Raw genomic sequence first — 23,696 nt, 5'->3', positions numbered from 1 at the left:
TGCACAGAGTTGTGAAGGATAGATCACTGAAAGTATTTAAAGAGGAGGTAGATAGATTTTTGAACTATCGGGGAGTTGAGGGCTATGAGGAGCTGGCACGAAAGAGGAGTTGAGGTCTGGGGCAGATCAGCCATGATCTTATTGAATGGCGGGGCAGGCTTGAGGGGCCGAATGGCCAACACCTGCTCCTATTTCTTATGTTCTGATGTTTTTTCTTAGTTCAGCATGTGCTAAGCAGAGTTCCTTAAGTGCTTGGATGATCCTTCAATGCTCAAAGAGTCCTGGCCCCTCCCTTCTGAATACCATGAAACACTGGACACCTGGACTAAAAGAGCAAACCCTTGCATACAGTATTTAAATTTAAACAGAAGATATAGCGGAGGCTGTGTTTCCCTCACGGATATTCTAACACACCATCCTATAGACAAGCAAGAATTTTGTGCCTCAACAGAACTGGGCCCTGGAAAACTGTGGAGGGGAGGGAAAGAGGGTGCAGTAGGATCACATCAGAACGAGGACATGAAGCGCCAAATCCCTGAACAACATTCTGCGAAAAAAAATTATCAGTTATGGGGGCAGTGGGGTAGGAAAGTTTAGGCCAGGGCATCTTTGAGCTGTTTTCATCTTCACAGGACAAGAAAGGTAACAACACTACTCCTGGAGAAAGTAAGAATAGCAGATATTATCATTACCGTTATAGCATTTCAATGAACTGGGTCACTTCTGACCTCAAGTATGCAGCATATGCCACAATATTTTTTTTTTAAACAAATCTGGACAACTTAACAAAATATTATATTTTTTCCTCATTGGATACTTTCAACCATACAAAAAAAAAATCATTCCTCTTTTAACTAACCCAGCCCTGTATGTCTGGTGCACATCTCTCTTGTCAAATTTTGTCTCTCTCAAATTTCTGTGTCGTACCTCAAAAAAGTACTAAACAACTCAAAACACCACAGCCAGAAAGTCTACGCCTTCTTAACTATGAATTCATGCAATATTCACTTAACAATTAGATTTTGAAGCCTTAAAGGGACATACATCCACATAAACATATTTAGCAGAAGAAAACTAAATTGTGTTTTACAGGGTCTAAAGTTCCAGTCCTTATAAAAAAAAATAATTTAACATTGTGAGCAGTGCTACAGGAGACACACACAGAAGGATGCTTGGAAACATGACATGAAGGCCCTAAATGTCGACTATCACACCTGGGAGTCACTAGCTGGTGAAAGAGGGAAATGGTGACATCCTGTGGACTGGTATGCACTACCACCATGACCAACAGCTTGGAAACAGGTGCCAACGTCAAAAACAACAACTCATAGCATCACTTGGCAGCTTCATGTGTGGCACTTGTGGTAGAACCTGTCCATCAAGGATTGGCCTTCACAGCCATCAGCAAAGGTGCACCAAGAGAAGACACCCCAAATAAATAGATTGTTTGCTGCGTGTCCATTATCTTTCGTCGATGGAAGGATGACAACCTACAGCCTTTATATATATATATATAGTACACCCATATAAAATTATGGCATTCAAGTTAGCACATCAATTTTTTCCTGCAAGTTACACAGTTCACTAGGAATCACATGGATTTAAATAGATTTAAAGTAAATAAATAAAATCACAATCCGTACTTTGGTAAGTTTTAAATATTAATGCCACACAAGATCAAACAAAAGTTAACCGGCCAATTTAAAAGCGAAGCCCTTTTTACCTCATGTCTAGATTATACTCCTATGATTTTCTTAACAAATCTGGACAGGTATAAAACAATAAGATATTTTTCTCAATACTTTCAACCCTACAAAAATGTCCACTTCTTTTAGCTAATTTAATCCTGTAGTACCAAGAAATTTCTGTGTATAAAAAGATATATTGTCTTTTCTCTTCACATTACTCTTTTTAAATAAAGTAATCAAAGTGACTCTACTTATAAGCCATTAACATGAATGGGGGTATTGATGCACTGAAAGGAACAGATAGGCTGTCTGGTCACAAGACCATATGGCATGTCTCCTACACTGCAATCATCAGGAATATCTTCACACCTTGCTAAATCAAATTATCACAAAAAAATAAAATCCTTGCAGGGTATGCTGCTAGCAAGTTATTCTGCTCTAATCAACTACTAAGAATTTTTTTTAATATAGCGGAAGACAGCGTACCTTTAAAAAACATCACACTGCTGATTTAATCAAAATGAAATGCCATCGATGCATTAGCAGCTACTTCCAATGAAGATTAATGTTTAAGCTAAAATAAGTGCAATCTAAACTAAGAAATCAACAAAAACAAATTGCATTTATTTAACATCGTTAAAAATCCCAAAGGGCCTCACAGGAGCGTTAATAAATAGAATTTGACACTGAGACACATAAGGAGATATCAGGACAGATGATGAAAGCTTGGACAAAGAGGTAGTTTTAAGGAGGAAAGAGAAGTAGATGCAGGTGGAGAGGTTTAGGGAAGGAATTCCAAAGCTGAGCATCTAGACTGAAGGCACAGGGCCAATGGTGGAGTGATTAAAGTCGAGGAAATGGCGTTAGGGAAATTGATGAAATTGAAGGCCGATAAATCCCCAGGGCCTGATAATCTACATCCCAGACTACTTAAGGAAGTGGCCCTTGAAATAGTTGATGCATTGCTGGTCATTTTTCAAAATTCTGTAGACCCTGGAACAGTTCCAACAGATTGGACAGTAGCTAATGTAACCCAACTATTTAAAAAAGGAGGCAGAGAGAAAACAGGGAATTAGCCTGATATCAGTAGGGAAAATGCTAGAGTCCATTATAAAAGATGTAATAACAGAGCACTTGGAAAACAATGACATGATCGGACAAAGTCAACATGGGCTTACGAAAGGGAAATCATGCTTGACAAATCTACTGGAATTTTTTGAGGATGTAACTGGTAGAATAGATAAGGGAGAACCAGTATTTGGACTTTCAGAAGGCTTTCGATAAGGTCCCACATAAGAGATTAGCGTGCAAAATTAAACCACATAGGACTGGGGGTAAGGCACTGAAATGGATAGAGAACTGGTTGGCAGACAGGAATAAACGGGTCTTTTTCCAAGTGGCAGGTAGTGACTAGTGGGGTGCTGCAGGGATCGGTGCTCGGACCCCAGCTATTCACAATATATATTAATGATATAGATGAGGGAATTAAATGTAATATATCCAAGTTTGCAGATGACACAAAGCTGGGTGGGAGTGTGAGCTGTGAGGAGGATGCAGAGAAGCTCCAGTGTGATTTGGACAGGTTGAGTGAGTGGGCAAATACATGGCAGATGCAGTATAATGCGGATAAATGTGAGGTTATCCACTTTGGTGGCAAAAACAGAACGGCAAATTATCTGAACGGTGATAGATTGGGATAGATTGGGAAAGGGGGAAGTGCAGTGAGACCTGGGTGTTGTCCTTGTGCACCAGTCGCTGAAAGTAAGCATGCAGGTGCAGCAGGCAGTTAAGAAGGCAAATGGTATGTTGGCCTTCAAAGCGAGGGGATTCGGGTACAGGAGCAAGGATGTCTTGCTGCAATTATACAAGGCCTTGGTGAGACCATATCTGGCATATTGTGTGCAGTTTTGGTCTCCTTATCTGAGGAAGGATGTTCTTGCTATGGAGGGAGTGCAGCGAAGATTCACCAGACTGATTCCTGGGATGGCATGACTGACGTATGGAGAGAGATTGGGTCAATTAGGCTTGTATCTGCTAGAGTTTAGAAGAATGAGAGGGGATCTCACAGAAACCTACAAAATTCTAACGGGACTGAACAGACTAGATGCAGGAAGGATGTTCCTGATGGCGGGCAAGTCCAGGACGAGGGGTCACAATCTAAGGATAAGGGATAAGTCATTTAGGACTCAGATGAGGAGGGATTTCTTCACCCAGAGAATAGTGAACCTGTGGAATTCTCTACCACAGAAAGCAGTTGAGACCAAATCATTAAATATATTCAAGAGTTAGATATAGTTCTTGGGGCTAAAGGTATCAAGGAATACGGGGAGAAAACGGGAACAGGGTACTGAGTTTGGACGATCAGCCATGATCGTATTGAATGGCAGTGCAGGCTCAAAGGGCCAAATGGCCTACTCCTGCTCCTATTTTCTATGTTTCTATGTGCAGATGGCCAGAACTGAAGGAACGCAGAGATCTCAAAGTTTTGTAAGGTTGGAAAACATTAACATTCGGACTAGTTCAACCAAGGTGTTTTTATCTTAAAGACAAAATTAATAGTGAAGTAGCTGAAATGTCTTTTTTAAAATCTGATCTTGGGATGTGAGTGTCACTGGCAAGACCAGGAGAAGGTGATGGTGAGCCACCTTCTCAAACCACTGCAGTCCATGTAGTGTAGGTACATTAACAGTGATGTTAAGGAAGGAGTTCCAGAATTTTGACCCAGTGACAATAAAGGAATGATATAGTTCAATTCAGGATGATGTGGCTTGGAGGGGAACTTGCAGGTGGTGGTTCCCATGTATCTGCTGCCTTGTTCTTCTAGGTGGCAGAGGTCATGGTTTTGGAAGATGCTGTCAAAGGAGGCTTGGCGAGTTGCTGCAGTGCATCTTGTAGGCGGTACACACTGCTGCCACTGTGCATCGATGGTGGAGGGAGTGAACCTTTAAAGTAGTGAATGTGGTGCCGATCAAGTGGGCTGCTTTGGCTTGAATGGTGATGAGCTTCTTGAGTGTTGTTGGAGCTGCACTTATCCAAGCAGTCTAGGAGCACTGCCTTTACATCTTCCATAGATTTGGTTAAGGAAAAACATTACAACAATAATTTTCATCCAAAAAGCTATTCTGTAAAACCCTGGCAGATTGACATCTTACTTAAGCAGTTGGGAAATAGACACAGAGGGGAGGAATGGGACTTTTTTGAACAGCATTTTCTGTCTCTGGTTTCATGTTGGTATCTTATTAGTAGAAAGTTGACAAAATTGGCAATACAAGTTTTACCTTGAAATAGATTTTTAACAATTTGCAAACCTGAGGATTTGGCTTAATGTAGCAGTCTGAGCAACTTAGCCATTCATACGAACATACAAATTAGGGGCATGAATAGGCCATTCGTCCCCTTCATGCCTGTTCCATTTCATAAGATCATGGCTGATCTGATTGTGGCCTCAACTCCACTTTCCTACCTACCCCCAATATTCTTTGACTCCCTTGTTAGTCAAGAATTTATCTGCCTCTGCCTTAAAAATATTCAATGAACCTGCCTCCACCGTTCTCTGGGGAAGAGAGTTCTGAAGGCCCACAACCCTCTGAGAGAAAAAAATTTCTCCTCATCTCTGTCTTAAATGGGCGACCCCTTATTTTTAAACTGTGTCCCCTAGTTCTAGTCTCTCCCACAAGGGGAAACAGCCATTCAGCATCCACCCTGTCAAGTCCCCTCAGGATCTTATATGTTTCAATAAGATCACCTCATTCTTTTAAACTCCAATGGATACAGACCCAACGTATCCAACCTTTCCTCATAAGATAAACCCCCCATCCCAGGTATCAGTTGAGTGAACCCTCTCTGCACTGCCTCCAACGCATCTATATCCTTTCGCAAATAAGGAGACCAAAACTGTACACAGTACTCCAGATGTAGTCTCACCAATACCCTATACAACTGTAGCAAAACATCCCTACTTTTATATTCCATTCCCCTTGCAATAAATGACAACATTCCATTTGCCTTCTAATCACTTGCTGTATCTGCATATCAAACTTTTGTGATTTATGTACTAGGACACCCAGATCCCTCTGTACCTCAGAGTTCTGCAATCTCTCTCCATTTAAATAACATGCTGCATTACTATTCTTCCCGCCAAAGTGGATAACTTCACATTTTCCCACATTATACTCCCATTTGCCAAATTTTTGTCCACTCACTTAACCTATCTATATCTCTTTGTAGCTTCCTTATGTCCTCTTCACAACTTTCCTACGTATCTTTGTGTCATCAGCAAATTAGCAACCATACATTCGGTTCATTCATACAGTAATTGATATAAATTATAAATAGTTGAGGCCCCAGCACTGATCCCTGTGGTACTCCACGAGTTACAGCTTGCCAACCCAAAAAAGACCCATTTATCTTTACTGTCTGCTTCTGGTTAGCCAACCAGTCCTTTATCTTATATGTCACCCCCTACACCATGATCTCTTATTTTGCTTCGTAACCTTTGATGTGGCACCTTGTCAAATGCCTTTTGGAAATCCAAGTACACCATATCCACAGGTTCTCCTTTGTTTGTTATCCACATTGTTTGTTACTTTGTCAAATAACTCCAATAAGTTAGTCAAACATAATTTCCTTTTCACAAAACCATGTTGACTCTGCCTGATTGCATTAAGATTTTTTAAGTGCCCTGCTATAACCTCCATAATAATAGATTCTGTCATTTTCCCAATGACAGAAGTTAGGCTGTCTCCCTCCTTTCTTGAATCGAGGAGTCACATTCGCTATTTTCCAATCAATGCGACCTTTCCAGAATCTAGGGAATTTTGGAAAATTAAAACCTATGCATCTAGCTTCTCAGCAGCCACTTCTTTTAAGACCCTAGGATGAAGTCCATCAGGACCTGGGAACGTATCAGCTTTTGGTTCCAATAACTTTTTCAGTACCCTTTCCCTGGTGATTATAATTATTTTAAGTTCCTCCCTCCCTTTCACCTTCTGATTCACAATTATGTCTGGGATGTTATTTGTATCCTTTACAGTGAAGACAGATGCAAAATACCTGTTCAATTCATCCACTATCTCCTTATTTTCCATTATTAATTCCCCAGACTCACTCTCTAGAGCAGGATTGTCCAACATACAGCCCGCGGGCCAGGATCTGGCTCGCCAAAGGTTTCCATTTGGCCTGCGGGTGTATTTCAGAGATAAGAAATTGCCGATTGTCTTCTTCTTCCAGAGTGGCTTTTAAAAAAAAATCGCAAGTCAATTTCACAGTTGACAGCTGCTGCATGAGTGCAGTAACAGTGGTTTCCCAACTTCGGAAAGATTCGGAGTTTTCTGACTTTCTTTTAAAAGGTCGCTGGAAAACCCCGAATCTGTCTGAAGTTGGGAAACCGCTGTTACCGCACTCATGCAGCAGTTGTCAGCTGTGAAACACAGCACTATCTTTAAAAAAAAACTGACCCACCACAAAGCTGCTCAGCTGAGCTCTCCTGCTCCCTGCAACTGTCAGATAGAGAGAGAGAGAGAGAGAGAGGGGAACAGAAAGAGAGGGGGGTCCAGAGAGACAGAGGGGAGACAGAGAAAGGGGGGGGGGGGGGGGGACAGAGAAAGAGAGAGATAAAGGAACAGAAATGCAGTTACTGAAAAGCCTGTAATCAATGTCAAAAATTGTTAGTCGTCTGTTGATCTGTACATATGCCGAAATAAAATGATGAGTTTGTAGTATTATACGAATTAGGAGCAGGAGTAGGCCACTCGGCCCCTCAAGCCTGCTCTGCCATTCAATAAGTTCATGGCTGAACTGATTACTCCACATTTCCACCTACACCCGATAACCTTTCACCCCCTTGCTCATCAAGAATCTATCTACCTCTGCCATAAAAATATTCGAAGACTCGGTTTCCATCGCCTTTTGAGGAAGAGAATTCCAAAGACTCACGACCCTCAGAGAAATAATTTCTCCTCATCTCTTAATGTTTTATTATTAAATCTCAGTCACAGATATTTCAGTTTCCCTTTTGCTATGCTCCTAGTTTGAACAGAGGTAATTACTGAGCTACTGTGAACTGGCACCTGCATACACATACCGAACAGAATCCTGTCTCAGAGGTTGTATGCAAATGCATTGATTGTGACCTGCATGGAGTTGACCCATCCTATAGATTAGATTAGAGATACAGCACTGAAACAGGCCCTTCGGCCCACCGAGTCTGTGCCGAACATCAACCACCCATTTATACTAATCCTACACTAATCCCATATTCCTACCAAACATCCCCACCTATCCCTATATTTCCCTACCACCTACCTATACTAGTGACAATTTATAATGGCCAATTTACCTATCAACCTGCAAGTCTTTTGGCTTACTATTTATACTTCCTCTAATTATGTGAACATTTGGAAAGCCCATGCAAGCCTTAAATTCCAGTTACCCTTATTCATAAGAAACTTGATTTTATTTTTAAACCAGCAACTGCGTGTAAAGAAAATTCAATTTTCAGTTTTAGTCAAATCAAGTTTTTTTAGGAAATAAAGATTTAATTTTGTCTTTATTCAGTTTAAATAAAACAGTACTTGTTACACCGTCACACTCTTTGCCTCAGACATAGCACATTTTACTGAACAGATTGCAATTAAAATGTTTTTTTTACTATTTCAGAAAAATATGCTACCGCTCTTTATAATACTTGCAACCTTATGCTCTACATCATACTGAAATCGTATCCACTCAATCCTAGTTTCTTTCAAAATGGTCAAAATGAGCCCAATTTATTTATGAAGGTTTTTTCCCCGGCATTAGCTGTTATTATCACTGCACTGGTGAGCTTTGAGCTGGATCACTTACTGGAATGGCTCACTTGAACAGTTAAATTCATATGACAGCAGATGCTGTATTTGTTTCGTCACATTGAGATGTACTTTTCCAGTATTTTGTTTTTTGGTTGGAGTTTACTTTGTATTTCCAATTGAGCCGCTTTTTTAATTTTTAAAAACTGGCTAATCTTTTTTGGAGCGGGATGGCAGGGGATATATGCCATTTTTATCATGATACTATCATACACAAGTTACATGTTGATGCACTTTGATGTATCATTCAGTCATGTGAATGTAGGCAAACAGAAGCATGATTTGCCAAGCATTCTTTCATGAAGGCAATGCCCATTTAATGAATTGATGCTTTCTAATCTGTCACCTCCATGACAGAACTAGAAATGTGATTGGTGTAGATAGCTTTGCTGGAGGCATCAGAACAGGCACAAGAGGCTAAATGGCCTCCTGCACCAAATTTAGTGTGATTCCAGCTTCTCTTCAACCTTCCACTATGCCTATGTACAACAAGAAAAAGCTCAGCACTAAAGAATCTGGTCACATGGCATCCTTTGTATCTAGAGATTGCAGGACACTTGTTTATGATCTAATTACTTGCCTGTTAGGGTATCAGTGTGTCAGATTTGATAAAAGTTCTATCAAGTGTGCACCCTACCAATGAAATTTACAGAGGGAACCTTTAGATCATGATCATTATCCTATCCTAACAGGTTGGGATTCTGACCTGCTGCTGTCCAAGCTCACAGAACAGTCTTTTGGAATAGCAGCAACATGAGCTATCCTGGAAAACACTACTGTTTCTGGTCATTACATCAGTCAGGGGCCTGAACGAACTATAAGGCTCATTACAAAAATTCAATGACAAGGCTGTTGTTCATCCTAAACTGAAAATGGTTTTCAGTTTTCATCTCAGATCAGTTCATGATCTTTTGGCATTTTTATTCACACCCAGCCAAATCTAATCTGGAGAACAATTATTCAATTTGCACGTGTTAGGACTCTTTGAATCTATGTTGATTTGGCTAAATCTACTCAATATTCATTGTTTCTTCCATGCAGAAAAGTAGGTCACCTAATTAACGAACAATGGCTCTCCAAATAAATGACAGAGAGCATATCACTTGTTGACTCACTATGTAATAAGTCATATCTTTTGGGGATTAATTGTTTCTGCTATAAATTATGGCTTCTTCCTTTGCAACTGCAGTGGCTCTCATACAGGAGAAATTCGAAAATTAAATACATGTCCCTTGATGCAGAGCTCGATACACGCATAGGGAAAACAGCTTTGGCCGACTGGGGAAACTCCAAGCTGACCCTTATGACAAAACTGATGGTTTATAAGGCCTGTGTTCTCTGCACCTTGCTCAATGGCTGTGAAACATGGACAACTTACAGCTTCCAGGAAAAGAAGCTCAATAATTTCTATCTTTGCTGTCTGCTGCAAATTATGGGTATATCTTGGCAGGACAAAATCACAAATACAGCAGTCTTCTCAAAGGCAGAGCTCCCAAGTATGTTGGCACTAATCAAACAGAGGCGGCTTCGGTGGATCGGACATGTCCGCAGGATGGAAGACGGTCACATACCCAAGGACCTTCTGTATGGTGAGGTAGCTGGGGCCAGATGACCCGTGGTGCGCCCAAAGCTCTGCTTCAAGGATGCTTGGAAGCGTGACATGAAGGCCTTAAATGTCGAATATCGCACCTGGGAGTCACTAGCTAGCGAAAGAGGGAAATGGCGACACATCCTGTGGACTGGTGTGTACTACCACGATGACCAGTTGTTACAGCAGCTAGGCAACAGGCGCGAACATCAAAAACAACAATCCACAGCATCACTTGGCAGCTTCATGTGCAGCACTTGTGGTAGAACTTGCCTCCCAACGATTGGCCTTCACAGCCATCAGCATAGGTGCACCAAGAGAAGAAACCCCACCTAAATGGATTGTTTGCTGCATGTCCATCTTCTTTCTTAGATGGAAGGGTGCCTACACTGAGGATGTACTTTAATCAATTGAACTGTAATCTATTTTCTTTCTTTTGCTTGCTTTATACTAGTAGGTTGTTCTGTGTCAGGGTGGACTTCACCAAGTGCTTTCTTGGTACTGTACATTGTAATCTAGTGAGGTGGCAATGGTGTAACTATTGCTGCCTGCAAATAGCTGTTTTTCATTTTAAAGCTATTTGAATTAATTCAAATCAAAGGAAAATATACCAGTACTTTTTGTTCAAAGTATTTTAGCCAATATTAGCCAATGAGTGTTTCACACATTCATATGCCATTCCTTTACCTGCGAAAACACAATCCTTAAAAGGTTGATCCACCAATACCACCAGCAACAATTTTAATGGCCAGAATTTGCTTTGGATGTTAAGGAAAACAACAGTTTTGCTATCAACACAGGGATTCTCTGCTAGGTAGCTCTAATAATACCACCAGTGATGAGGATCCCTGTGCATCTACGTGTAGTTCTTTGGGACACAATGGGCAGAATTTTAACTGCTAAGAGAGGAGGCAGGTTCGGGTGGGGATTAAACCCCTTGAAATTGATGTCAGGCCGGAATCCCGATATCATCCCACCCTCTTCTGGGTTTCATTGCGATGGTATTGAAGGCGAGCAGTGAACTCCATTGGATCTGTCTGGTAAGTAATTAAGGTATTTAAAAAGCCAATTAAGAACTGTTTTAACCCTCAATTATGGATTTAACAGCCAGGACTCCTGTTTTCTGACCTGTCAACAACTTGCTAGGGTCACCAATGCGAGTGCACAGTGAGAAGAGCTTCTTCAGTGAAATTGACAAGCTGGGAAGGTTTTGATCAGCTATACTGGAGCTCCAGCCATGGCCATTGAGAGATTGCTATTCAAAGAACTTCTTTCAGAGAGTGCCATCAATGCTTGAAGTATGACTGCCAACTTCTTGGAAGGCACTTCACTTGTCTAGAACTTCACTCACCTTCAGCTTTACTTCTCTGATGCCAACCTCCACCATGGCATGGGGACTGCTTATGCAGCTGCACCTTGCACCTCTAATGAGCTGCAAGAGAAGAAACAACATCACTGCTAATAGGACCAACAGCTGCACCTTCTCAAGCTGCCTTCTCCTCAGCTGCACGCCCCTCCACAGGGCACAGGTGATGGACGTCAAAATCCAGCTGGAAGGAGGTGAGATCCCCAACACAGGGTCTATCGGCAGAAGATCAATGCTCTCAAAATGTCTGAACACCAGAGCCTCAAGAGGCTCAGGCTCTCACAGCAGGTTGCTGCTGACATCTGCAGCCTCCTGGGACAAGACCACCTTCCCAGTGGAGCAGGTGAGCACATTGCCAGTGGCTCCCCCAACCCCAGGTCACCATTTTTTTTATTCTTTCATAGGACGTGAGCATCGCTGGCAAGGCCAGCATTTGTTGCCCATCCGTAATTGACCTTGACAACTGAGTGGCTTGTTAAGCCATTTCATGTGGCAGTTAAGAGTCAACCACATTGCTCTGGGTCTGGATCACATGTAGGCCAGACCAGGTAAGGGCAGCAGATTTCCTTCCCTAAAGGATATTAGTGAACCATATGGGTTTTACAACAATCGATGATAGTTTCACAGCACCATTACTGAGACTAGCTTTCAATTTTTCAAGCAGTCACCCAATGTACAGGAGACCACATTGTGAGCAGCGAATACAGTATACTAAATTGAAAGAAGTACTCCTCTACATTGGGGGAGACTAAACGCAGATTGGGTGACCGCTTTGAGGAACACCTCCGCTAAGTCCGTAAGCATGACCCTGAGCTTCCGGTTGCTGGCCATTTCAACACCTCCCCCCGGCCCCCGCTCTCATGCTCACATCTCTGTCCTGGGATTGCTGTAGTGTTCCAGCGAACATCAACGCAAGCTCGAGGAACAGCATCTCATTTACCGATTAGGCACGTTACAGCCTGCCGGACTGAACGTTGAATTCAATAATTTCAGAGCATGACGGGCCCCCCATTTTTATGTTTAGTTATTTTTAAATTTTTTATTTTTCTTTTTTTATTTGGTTATTTTATTTTAGATTTTTTTGTGTGTTTAGTTTGTTTCTACTGTGCTTACCCACTGTTTTTTAAAATTTTTTAAATGTTTGTGCATGAACTGCTTTGTGCTTTAGTCTATTCACACCCTCTCTGTACTAACGCTTTGTCTTTCAGCACACTATTAACATACCGTTTGCCTTTGTTCCATGACCTTCTGGTCAGTTATTCTCTGTGACCTTGTCCTATCAACACCTTCTCTTTTGTTATCTCTTGCCCCATCCCCCACTTTACTTGCTTAAAATCTTTTACATTTCTAATAGTTCTGAAGAAGGGTCACTGACCTGAAACGTTAACTCTGCTTCTCTCTCCACAGATGCTGCCAGACCTGCTGAATATTTCCAGCATTTCTTGTTTTTATTACAGTAAAAGCTTTGTTATCCAAATCTGAGAGGTGCTGGATAATCAAAAATTCTGGCTAATCAAGAGTTGTACTTAGCAAGACAATACAATAGTTATAATTTTAAGAGAAATGATTACATACAAAGTACAAGAAGATGTACAAATGCAGTGCCACTAATATCATAATCGGCAGCATCATTAACTAATGGCGAGAACAATTGACTGCACCCAGGAAAACTTGGTCTGCGACAGCTGCCAAATGGTCAATCGAGATTTGTTTAGGGAGATTTTGGAAATTCCCGATAATAGAGTTTGCCGATTGGTAAAGTGCCGGATAACAAAGCTTTTGCTGTATATGAATGGCAGAACAAACACAACTAAAATTTAATGCAGACATGTACAACACATCAGGGAAAATAGATGCGACATCTATTTCATGAATAATGTTGAAATAGCTAAAGAACTGAAAGAGACCTAGTAATCTTAGTAGACTCGATGTTTTCTGTATTTGACACCGTTGCTATTGGAGCTCCAAGAATTTCCTCGCTAACTAGCGCAGTTGATGTGTGAAGTTTGATGTGTGATAAAATTTAATTATTTGGGAAAACTCTGTAAAATGAGCTAAAGTAGATCTGCTATCTATGCAAATTTCATAGAAGAAAGTTGTTTTAAATTGCTTTAAAAACAAGAGCATGTATTATATCTGCAGCTTATAAGAAAAAGCATATAATTCCACAAAGATGAGTGGCAGGTCAGAAGATTGGGCAGAATATAAAGAACAGCAAAGAATGACTAAAAGGTTAAGAAGGAGGGAGAAATTAGAGTGCGAGAGAAAGCGAGCTAAAAATATAAAAACAGATAGTAAGAGTTTCTACAGGTATTTAAAAAGGAAAGGAATAAATAAAGTGTGTATTAGTCCCCTAGACCAGGGTTGTCCAACCTTTATCGTGTGGGGGGGCCGGTGAGACAATTTTGGAAAGATAAAGGCATTAAAATTTTATCTTACTTTTAATCAAAACAACAACAAATGTGCATTTTTGGAAAGAAGCTTTAAATGAAAAGATTAATTTATTGACTTAATTTCTCATCACTATGTTGGACACTGATTTAGTGAGATACCTGGCATTTTCTGCTTACACAAGTAGTCAATGTTTTCCCGCACACTACTTGTAGCGATTCGGAGTATTCCAGATAGATGTCCATCTGTCAGGAGTGAAGTTGATCACTCTCTCTCCCTCTCTGACGCTCTCTCCCTATGTTCCCCCTCTCTGTGTTGTTCCCCTTTCCTCTGTGTCCCCCTCTTTCTCTCTCTGTCGCCCGTCTTTCTCTGCCCCCCTTTTACTCTGCCCTCCCTTTCTCTCTCTGCCCCACTCTTTCTCTGTCCCTCCCTCTCTCTGTTCCACCCCCCTCTCTCTGGCTCTGTCCCTCCTGCCTCTCTCTCTCTCTCTGTTCCCCTCTCATTCTCTCTTTGCCCTCTCTCTCTCTCTTTCTGACCCCCCCTCTCTGTTCCCCTTCCTCTCGCTCTCTGTTCCCCTCCCTCTCTCTGTCCCCCCCTCCCTGCCTCCCCATCTTTCTCTGCACCCCCCCTCTCTCTGGCTCTGTCTCCCCCCACCCCCCATCTGTTCATCTCTCTCTCTCTCTGCTCCCCTCTCTCTCTGCTTCCCTCGCTTTCTCTCGCTGTGCCATCTCTCTCTCTCTCTGCTCACCCCACTCACTCTCTCTGGGCTGAATTTTACGCTGCCCTGGCGGGCCAATTGTGGCATGGGGGTGGCGTAAAATCGAGCGGGAGGTCTTCCCACACCACTCCTGAATCCGGCCAACTTTATGGCGCCCTGGGAGGTGGTGGGGAACGGCCCGCCTGCCCACCCCAGGCCAATCGAGGCCCTTACATGGCCTTTGCCCGCCTCCACGGGTATTTTACCCATGGCAAGCAGGCATGCTGGGGACGTGAAAGGCCGCCCAGCGATAGCTGCCGGTCTTTCCGTGCCCCAGGGGTGCCATGGCAGTCAGACATAGGGTGCCCGATTGAGGGCCGCCCCCTCCTCCCAACCCACCCTCAGAACCCAAGACGCCCCCACCTTCCCAAACGACCACACGCCTCGCCGGCACGACTGATCACCCCCCCCCCCCACCCGGCGAGGCAACCCCAACTTACCTGCAGTCCTGGCTCCATGGCATCTTCCTTCGTCAGCTGGGCTGCAGTCCCAGCAGTGGCCACGGCTCCCAGTTGCGCCGCTGGGACTAAGAGCTGCTGGCCTGATGATTGGCCGGCAGCTTACTGAGGCTGAACTTCTTCCTTCAAGCGGGTGGCCCTCCCGCCTCGGAACAATTAAAGCCCGGGGACCCGTAAAATGCGGGTTGGACCCAAGGCTAGGCAGAAGTGGGTTCGCCACCAACTTTTATGTAAGTGGTGAAGCCCCGTCTGCTTAAGGTGAATTCAGCCCTGTGTCTCTGTTCCCCTCTCTCACTCTGTTCCCGCCACTCTCTGTTCCCCTCCCTCTCTGTCTCTGTTCCCCTCCATCTCTCTGTCCCCCCTCTCTCTCCCTCTTTGTCCCTTTGTCTCTCTCTCTCTGGCTCTGTCCCTTCTGTCTCTCTCTCTATGTTTTTCTCACATTCTCTCCCTGCCCTCTCTCTCTCACTCTTTCTGACCCCCCTCTCTGTTCCCCTCTCTCTGCCCCCTCTCTCTGTCCCCCCTTTCTCTCTCTGCCCACTCTCTCTGTCCCCCCCATCTCTCTTTGTCCCGCGCCGCATTTTTTTTGGCTGTGTCTCCAGCCCGCCGCTTACTCCGCCTCAGGTAAATTCAGCCCTCTGTCTCTGTTCCCCTCTCGCTCTCTGTTCCCCTCCCACTTACCCTTGTGTCTCAGTTGTAAAGGATCACACTGGATAAGTCTAAAAGCCAGACCTTAACCATGTTCTTTAGCACAATGGTACATAATATAAGACTTCTGAAGTGCTTCCACCACGCATAACATTAATGTTGACAGAAAGAAAGAAACAGACGGCCACAGCGTACAGACCCTACTGCTAATGGGACGTAGCTTTATAAGTAACCAGAAAAACAACTTTTATTTATATAGTGCCTTTAATTTAATGAAACAGCCAAAAATGCTACACAGGAGCATTATAAAACAAAATATGACACTGAGCCACAAAAGGAGATACTGGCCGGGATTTCACATTGGGCAGACAGGAGCCGGCCACCGACTGAAAAGTTTGTAGCGGACCAGGTTTCGCCACGCCTGGGGATCCGACCCACATTTTACGGGTCCCCAGGCTTTAATTGTTCCGAGGCAGGTCTTCCACCCACTTGAGGGAGGAAGTCCCGCCTCATTGAGCTGCCAACCAATCAGTGGGCCAGCAGCTCTTAGTTTCAGCAGCGCCACCAGGAGCAGTGACCACTACTGGGACTGCAGCCCAGCCGACCGCCGAGAAAGACATGGAGCCGAGAGTCCAGGTTAAGTTTTGGTTGCCTTGCCAGGGGTAATCAGTTTGGGAGGAAGGGCGGGGGTTGGGGGGGGGGGGTGGTAGTGTTGGGTCTTGGGAGTGATTGTGGTAGCAGGGGCGGCCCTCCATCATGCACCCTATGCACAAAGGGCTCCCCACCTCACGAGATGATCAGAAGCTGGCTGCTTTTCCCAGGTGGCTTTTCCCAGCTCCAGGATGCTCGGTCGTCTCGCGTAAAATCCGCATGGAGGGGACAAAGGCCCTTAAGTAGCTGTTCAGTGGCCACTTAAGGGCACTGATTGTCCTGGGACTGGCGGGCTGTTTCTCATCGCCCTACGTAAAGGGGGGCAGAGGGGGCAGCGGGTTGAAAAAGCCTCCTGGAGCCTCCCACTCTAATTTACGTCACCCCACCCCACCCCCCAGCCACCATCCAGCTCATTGGGGTGGCATAAAATTCCGGCCACTAGGTCAGATGACCAAAAACTTGATCAAGGAGGTAGATTTTAAGGAATGTCTCAAAAGGAGGAAAGAGAGTTGGAGAGGCAGAGAGGTTTTAGTTTAGTTTTTAGTTTAGAGATACAGCACTGAAATAGGCCCTTCGGCCCACCGAGTCTGTGCCGACCATCAACCACCCATTTATACTAATCCTACACTAATCCCATATTCCTACCACATCCCCACCTGTCCCTATACTTCCCTACCACCTACCTATACTAGGGGCAATTGCTAATGCTCAATTTACCTATCAACCTGCAAGTCTTTGGCATGTGGGAGGAAACCGGAGCACCCGGAGGAAACCCACGCAGACACAGGGAGAACTTGCAAACTCCACACAGGCAGTACCCAGGATTGAACCCGGGTCGCTGGAGCTGTGAGGCTGCGGTGCTAACCACTGCGCCACTGTACCGCCCCACAGCTTGGGGGCAGGGCATTTGAAGGGGCGGATACCAGGGTTACACAAGAGGCCAGAGTTAGAGGAGCACAGATTATCTTGGCGGGTTGTGGGGCTGGAGAGATGGGGAGGGGTGAGGCCAAAGAGGGACTTGAAAACAAGGATGAGAGTTTAAAATTCAAGACATTGCTTGACCGGGAGCCAATATAGGTCAGAGAGCACAGGGGTGATAGGGGAACGGGACTTGGTGAGAGTTACGGCACAGGCAGCAGACTTTTTGATGACCTCATGTTTACATAGAGTAGAATGTGGGAGACATTCCACATGAGGAATGTGGAGGTAAAGAAGGCATGAATGAGGGTTTCAGCAGCAGATGAGCTAAGACAGGGGCGACGTTGTACAATGTTATGGAGGTGCAAATGGGCGGTCTTAGTGACGGCATGAGTATGAGGTCAGAAGCTCATCTCGGGGTCAAATGTGACACCAAAGTTGCGAACAGACGAGCTTAATCTCATACTGTTGCCAGGGGGAGGGATGGAGTCGGTAGCTAGGGAACAGAGTTTGGAGTGGGTCTGAAAACAATAGCTTCAGTCTTCCCAATATTTAATTGGAGGAAATTTCTGCTCATCCGTACTGGATGTCAGGTAAGCAGTCTGATCATTTAGCACCAGTGGAGGAGTCGAGAGAAATGGTGGCGAGGTGGAGCTGAATATCGTCAGGATACATGTGACAACTAACACTGTGGTTTCAGATGATGTCACCGAGGGGCAGCCGTAGATGAGAAATAGGAGGGAGCCAAGGATAGATCCTTGGGAGTCACCGGAGGTAATGGTGTGGGAGCAGGAAGAGAAGTCATTGCAGGTGATTCTCTGGTTACGATTAGTTAGATAAAATGGAACCAAGTGAGAGCAGTCCCACTTAACTGGATGACAGTGGAGAGGCATTGGAGGAGGATGGTGTGGTCAACCATGTCAAGCACTGCTCCACACACAAATTTCCTAATTTTCACTGGACCTTCAGTCTAAGCGCTTCTCCACAAGAAGGTAGAGGAAAACTAGAAGTCACACAAGTAGTTCTCAGGCATCAGATAATGACCAATCAACAAGGCAGCTCACTACCAACACCACCATCACCTTCTCAAGGGCAATTAGGGATGGGCAATAAATGCTGGCCTTACGAGCAACAAATCTCACGAACAAACAAAAAATACTAAAAAGGGACAGTGGTAGCGGCCTAGAGGCAAACCATCTCCCAAGCCCCCTCAATCAGTGAATGTCGAGTACAACATCAACTTGCACTTATATAGCAATTTTAACATGGTAAAATATCTCAAGGTGCTTCACAGGAGTGTAATCAAACTAAAAATTGACACCAAGCCAAAGAATGAGGCATTAGGACAAATGAACAAATACTTGGCCAAAGTAGTAGTTTTTAAACAGCCTCTTAAAGGAGGAGAGAGAGGTGGAGAGGCGCAGATGTCTGGGGAGAGAATTCCGGATATTAGGCCCTAATTCATCGAAGCAACAGCCACCACTGGTGGGGCGAAGGAAGTGGGAGATGCACAAGAGGCCAAAATTGGAGGAATGCAAAGTTCTCAGAGTGTTGTAAGGCTGGCATCACTTGATGGGAACTAAGAATCATGGAATAAAATAATTCCAAAGGAATTAAATAAATAAAATGTAATAAAAAGTAAACTGTTTATGGTGGGATAGGTTTTACTCATAGAGTCATTGAGTTATACAGCACAGAAGCAGGCCCTTCCCCCACCGTGTCCGTGCCAGCTACCAAGCACCAAACTATTCTAATTCAATTTTCCAGCAATTGGCCCGTAGCCTTGTATGCTATGGCATTTCAAGTGCTCATCTAAATACTTCTTAAATGTTGTGAGGGTTCCTGCTTCTACCACCTCTTCAGGCAGTGCATTCCAGATTCCAACCACCCTCTGGGTGAAATTTTTTTTCCTCAAATCCCCGCTAAACCTCCTGCCCCTTACCTTAAATCTATGCTCCTTGGTTATTCACCCCTCGCTAAGGAAAAAAGTTTCTTCCTATCTAACCTATCAATGCCCCTCATAATTTTGTATACCTCAATCATGTCCCCCCTCAGCCTTCTCTGCTCCAAGGAAAACAACCCTGGCCTATCCAGTCTCTCTTCATAGCTGAAATGCTTCAGCCCAGGCAACATCCTGGTGAATCTCCTCTGCATCCTCTGCAGTGCAATCACATCCTTCCTATAGTGTGGTGCCCAGAACTGTACACAGTACTCCAGCTGTGACCTAACCAGCGTTTTATACAGCTCCATCATAACCTCCCTGCTCTTATATTCTATGCCTCGGCTTTTAAAGGCAAGTATTCCATATGACTTCCTAACCACCTTATCTACCTGTGCTGCTGCCTTCAGTGATCTATGAACAAGTACACCAAGGTCCCTCTGACCCTGTGTACTTCCTAGGGTCCTACCATCCATTGTATATTCCCTCACCTTGTTAGTCCTCCCAAAATGCATCAACTCACACATCTCAGGATTAAATTCCATTTGCCACTGCTCCGCCCTTCTTACCTGCCCATCTATATCATCCTGTAATCTAAGGCTTTCCTCCTCATTATTTACGACACCACCAATTTTCGTGTATTCTGCGAACCTATTTATCATGCCTCCTATATTCACGTCTAAATCATTAATGTACACTACAAGTAGCAAGGGTCCCAACACCGATCCCTGCGGTACACCACTGGTCACAGGCTTCCAATCGCAACAACAACCCTCGACCATCAACCTCTGCCTCCTGCCACTAAGCCAATTTTGGATCCACTTTGCCAAATTGCCCTGGATCCCATGGGCTCTTACCTTCTTAACCAATCTCCCATGCAGGACCTTATCAAAAGCCTTACTGAAGTCCATGTAGACTACATCAACTGCTTTACCCTCATCTACACATCTTGTCACCGCCTCGAAAAATTCAATCAAGTTAGTTAGACACGATCTCCCCCTGACAAAGCCATGCTGACTATCCCTGATTAATCCCTGCCTCTCCAAGTGGAGAATCTATACCAATACATTTGAGATCAATAATACAAAGATATTCTGCCTGATCCAACTAGGATCAATTATTCTTTTACAATCTATTTAGCAAACTCGAAAAAAGCAATTGGCTGTAATCAATCCAAAATACAATACTTTTCGCCACAATTTTACCCACTCCTTCAGGCACACACGTACACATAGTGTGTGTATGTAAAGGAGTAAAAGATCACCACAAAATTACACATATTTAATCTCTGTTATGACAAACCATTCTTTGAATTAATATTTTAAATCACTGAGGTGTGAAAAATTATCAATAAGTTTCAAGAGCTGCTGATTTTCCCCAGTTTTGAAAAAGACTTGTCCAATGTGTACTTTGAATCTATTTTACTAGGAAGAGGATGAAAAATTAGTCAGAAGGAGGTACTTAGTAGATTTAATATAATTATTTTTCCTTTACACAAGAGGGTGATCAACAGCTGAAATAGGTGAATCTAGAGCACTGGACGAGTTTAAGTAACAGCAAGACATTGCTGTGGGAGAACAGACCATACACATTACAAACATTGTTAAAAGAAATTGCACTAATCCTCGAATTCTGCAAATCTGAAACTCAACGGAGGACTTTTACATCCAATGTTATCAAAGTTCTCAATTTAACTGCTCAGTGGGATCAGAATAAGAATTCTCAAAGTTGTAGGCCAATGGACAGAGTAATGTGCAAAAAAAAAAGTGAAAAGCAAGCAAAAGCATTGGAAAACAATAAGGTCAAGGCTCGTAATCTGGGCACAGGTTTAAAAAAAAGGACAAGTGTAGCTAAGCATCCCAAAGGAAAGCAAAACTGCTACAGCAACCAACCCGACTGAAAGACATGTATTAGACTCATATTATAGCTAAATGCTGGAAACTTAGAGTGACACATTGAGGACAAACTGCAAACTTAACCTTGCCTTGTTGCTTTTTAATCTTCGTAATTGAGCACAGCACCGTGATGCCGTTATTATGGAAAACCCAGTTAAAGCTGAGATATTGTAATACACTTCAGTTTCCTACATTACAGCAGTGAATACACTTCAAAAATACTTCACTGGCTGTAAAGCACTTTGGGGTGTCCCGAGGTCATCAAAGGTGCTTTACAAATGCAAATTCTACCTTTTTCTTTCTTACGGTTGCACCGTAGACAATTGAATGAAAATATATGATCAAGTACTTAATGTAATTCTCAATGTTTACCCTTCTGATGCTTGGTTGCGTTATCAAAGATATTAGTTTTAAAAAGTAGCATTAGTTAATGCACCTTTGTATCAAACTTGATCTGTGACAATTTTGGCAAGTGGGATTTAATTATACTTCATTCAATTCTGCAGCCTTCGACGCAGTTAACCACATCATCCTCCTCCAGTGCTTCTCCATGTCATCCAGCTGGGTGGGACTGCGCTCACCTGGTTCCATTCTTATCTATCTAATTGTAGCCATAGAATCAGCTGCAATGACTCTCTTCCTGTTCCGGCACTGTTACCTCTGATTTCCCCCGGGGATCTATCCTTGGCCCACTCCTATTTCTCATCTACATGCTGCCCCTCGGCAACATCATCTGAAAGCAAGCAATAGTTTTCACATTTATGCTGATGACACTCAGCTCTACTTCACCACCACTTCTCTCGACTTTTCCACTGTTGCTAAATTATTAGACTGCTTACCCAACATCCAGTACTAGATGAACAGAAATTTCCTCCAATTAAATATTGGGAAGACCATTGTTTTCAGTCCCTGCTCCAAACTCCATTCCCTAGCTACTGACTCCATTCCTCTCCCTGGCAACAGTATGAGATTAAGCAAGTCTGTTCAAAACCTTGGTGATACATTTGACCCCGAGATGAGCTCCCAACCTCATACTTACGCCACCATTAAGACCGCCTATTTGCACCTCCATAACATCGCCCAACTTCACCCCTGTCTCAGTTCATCTGCTGCTGAAACCTCATTCATGCCTTCTTTACCTCGAAATTTGACTATTCCAACACACTGGCTGATGCCCCTCATTCTACCCTTTGTAAGCTTGTCATCCAAAACTCTACTGCCCATGTCTAAACTCACACCATGTCCCGTTCCCCTATCACCCCTGTGCTCGCTGACCTACATTGGCTTCCGGTCAAGCAATGTCTTGATTTTAAAATTCTCATCCTTGGCCTTGCCCCTCCCTATCTCTAATCTCCTCCAGCCCCACAACCCTCCAAGATATCTGCGCTCGTCTAACTCTGGCCACTTGTGCATTCCTGATTTTAATTGCTCCACTATTTGTGGCCGTGCCTTCAGTTGCCAAGGCCACAAGCTCTGGAATACCCTCCCTACGCCTCACCACCTCGTTTTCCTCCTTTTAAGACACTCCTTAAAGCCTACCTACTACTTTGACCATGCTTTTGGATATCTGACCTAATATCTCCTTTTGCAGCTCGGTGTCATACTTTATATTATAATGCTCCTGTGAAATGCCTTGGGACATTTTATTACGTTAAAGGTGCCATATAAATATAAGCTGTTGTTGTTCTAGCTGTGACAGGTCTGATTTGTATTAAGATTAACACAATTTGGCCTGAAGAAAATATATCAAACTATTAACAAGTAATAGAACAAATGATCAGTAAAATAAAATAATTCAAAGTGGGGACTGTACTAAACACAAATTCAAATAATAATTGCTTTAATAGTGAAGTGGTTACCTCAGCACAGATACACCATCTTGCACTATTCCCATTAAAGACTCTGGACCCAGTAAGGTAGCAGATATTATATTTATTGCTGATGTGAAGAGTGGACAGCTTGCAGCAAATAACTTAAGTAAACTTGACCACACATTTATTATTTTCTCACTGTTAATTTCTATATGAAAGTTTTTAAGTTTTTAAATAATTCATATCAGATTTGAAAAGTGTGGGTGTATTTTAATCAATCTGAACAGAATGCTTATGATGGAGTAGATTATCATAACGCTAATTGGGCTGCAGTTGAATCCTGATTAATGAATCACAAGCTGGCCAAAAAAATGTTACATTTGGATCAGAATTATATGCAAAGATCTCTATAGACTGTTTGTAAAGAAAACAACCAGCTCATAATACTTGAATCTTATCCAACTTATGCTACTCCTGAATTTGAATGAAAATAATTTGCCTATAATACGCCTTTCTGCAGCAGATTTCCAGTAATGAAAAGGTGACTTAAATCTGTGAGAATGATAACATTCAGTGTTCAGTAACAGAAAATTCACAAAAATTAGATTTGCTCAGAAAAGACTGCTAACTGGGTGATCAATGTATGTCAACGATCATTGGCTTAAGAAAAATTGAGTTGTGTCTGACCACATAAGTGTCACGGAGCAAGTGCATTATGCCTGGCATGACAGAAGTGGAAGGGTT

At 43.2% G+C, this 23,696-nt stretch overlaps 1 protein-coding gene across 12 annotated transcripts in view; it reads right to left on the bottom strand.

Moving 5' to 3' along the window:
- sdccag8 (SHH signaling and ciliogenesis regulator sdccag8) overlaps positions 1-23,696 on the bottom strand; it is a 402,434-nt gene that overhangs the window by 80,960 nt on the left and 297,778 nt on the right. For 2 of the 12 annotated variants that reach the window (XR_010976282.1, XR_010976281.1), the window contains exon 17: positions 11,473-11,553. The exons of the other annotated variants lie outside the window; for them this stretch is intronic. The gene's annotated coding sequence lies outside the window, so the exon portion shown is untranslated. The remainder of the gene's footprint in view (positions 1-11,472; positions 11,554-23,696) is intronic. 12 annotated transcript variants of the gene reach the window in all.

This window comes from Heterodontus francisci, chromosome 13, assembly GCF_036365525.1.
Source record: "Heterodontus francisci isolate sHetFra1 chromosome 13, sHetFra1.hap1, whole genome shotgun sequence".
NCBI lineage: Eukaryota > Metazoa > Chordata > Chondrichthyes > Heterodontiformes > Heterodontidae > Heterodontus > Heterodontus francisci.
Note: the sequence above shows the minus strand (reverse complement) of the source record. Positions and strands in the feature narration are given on the sequence as shown.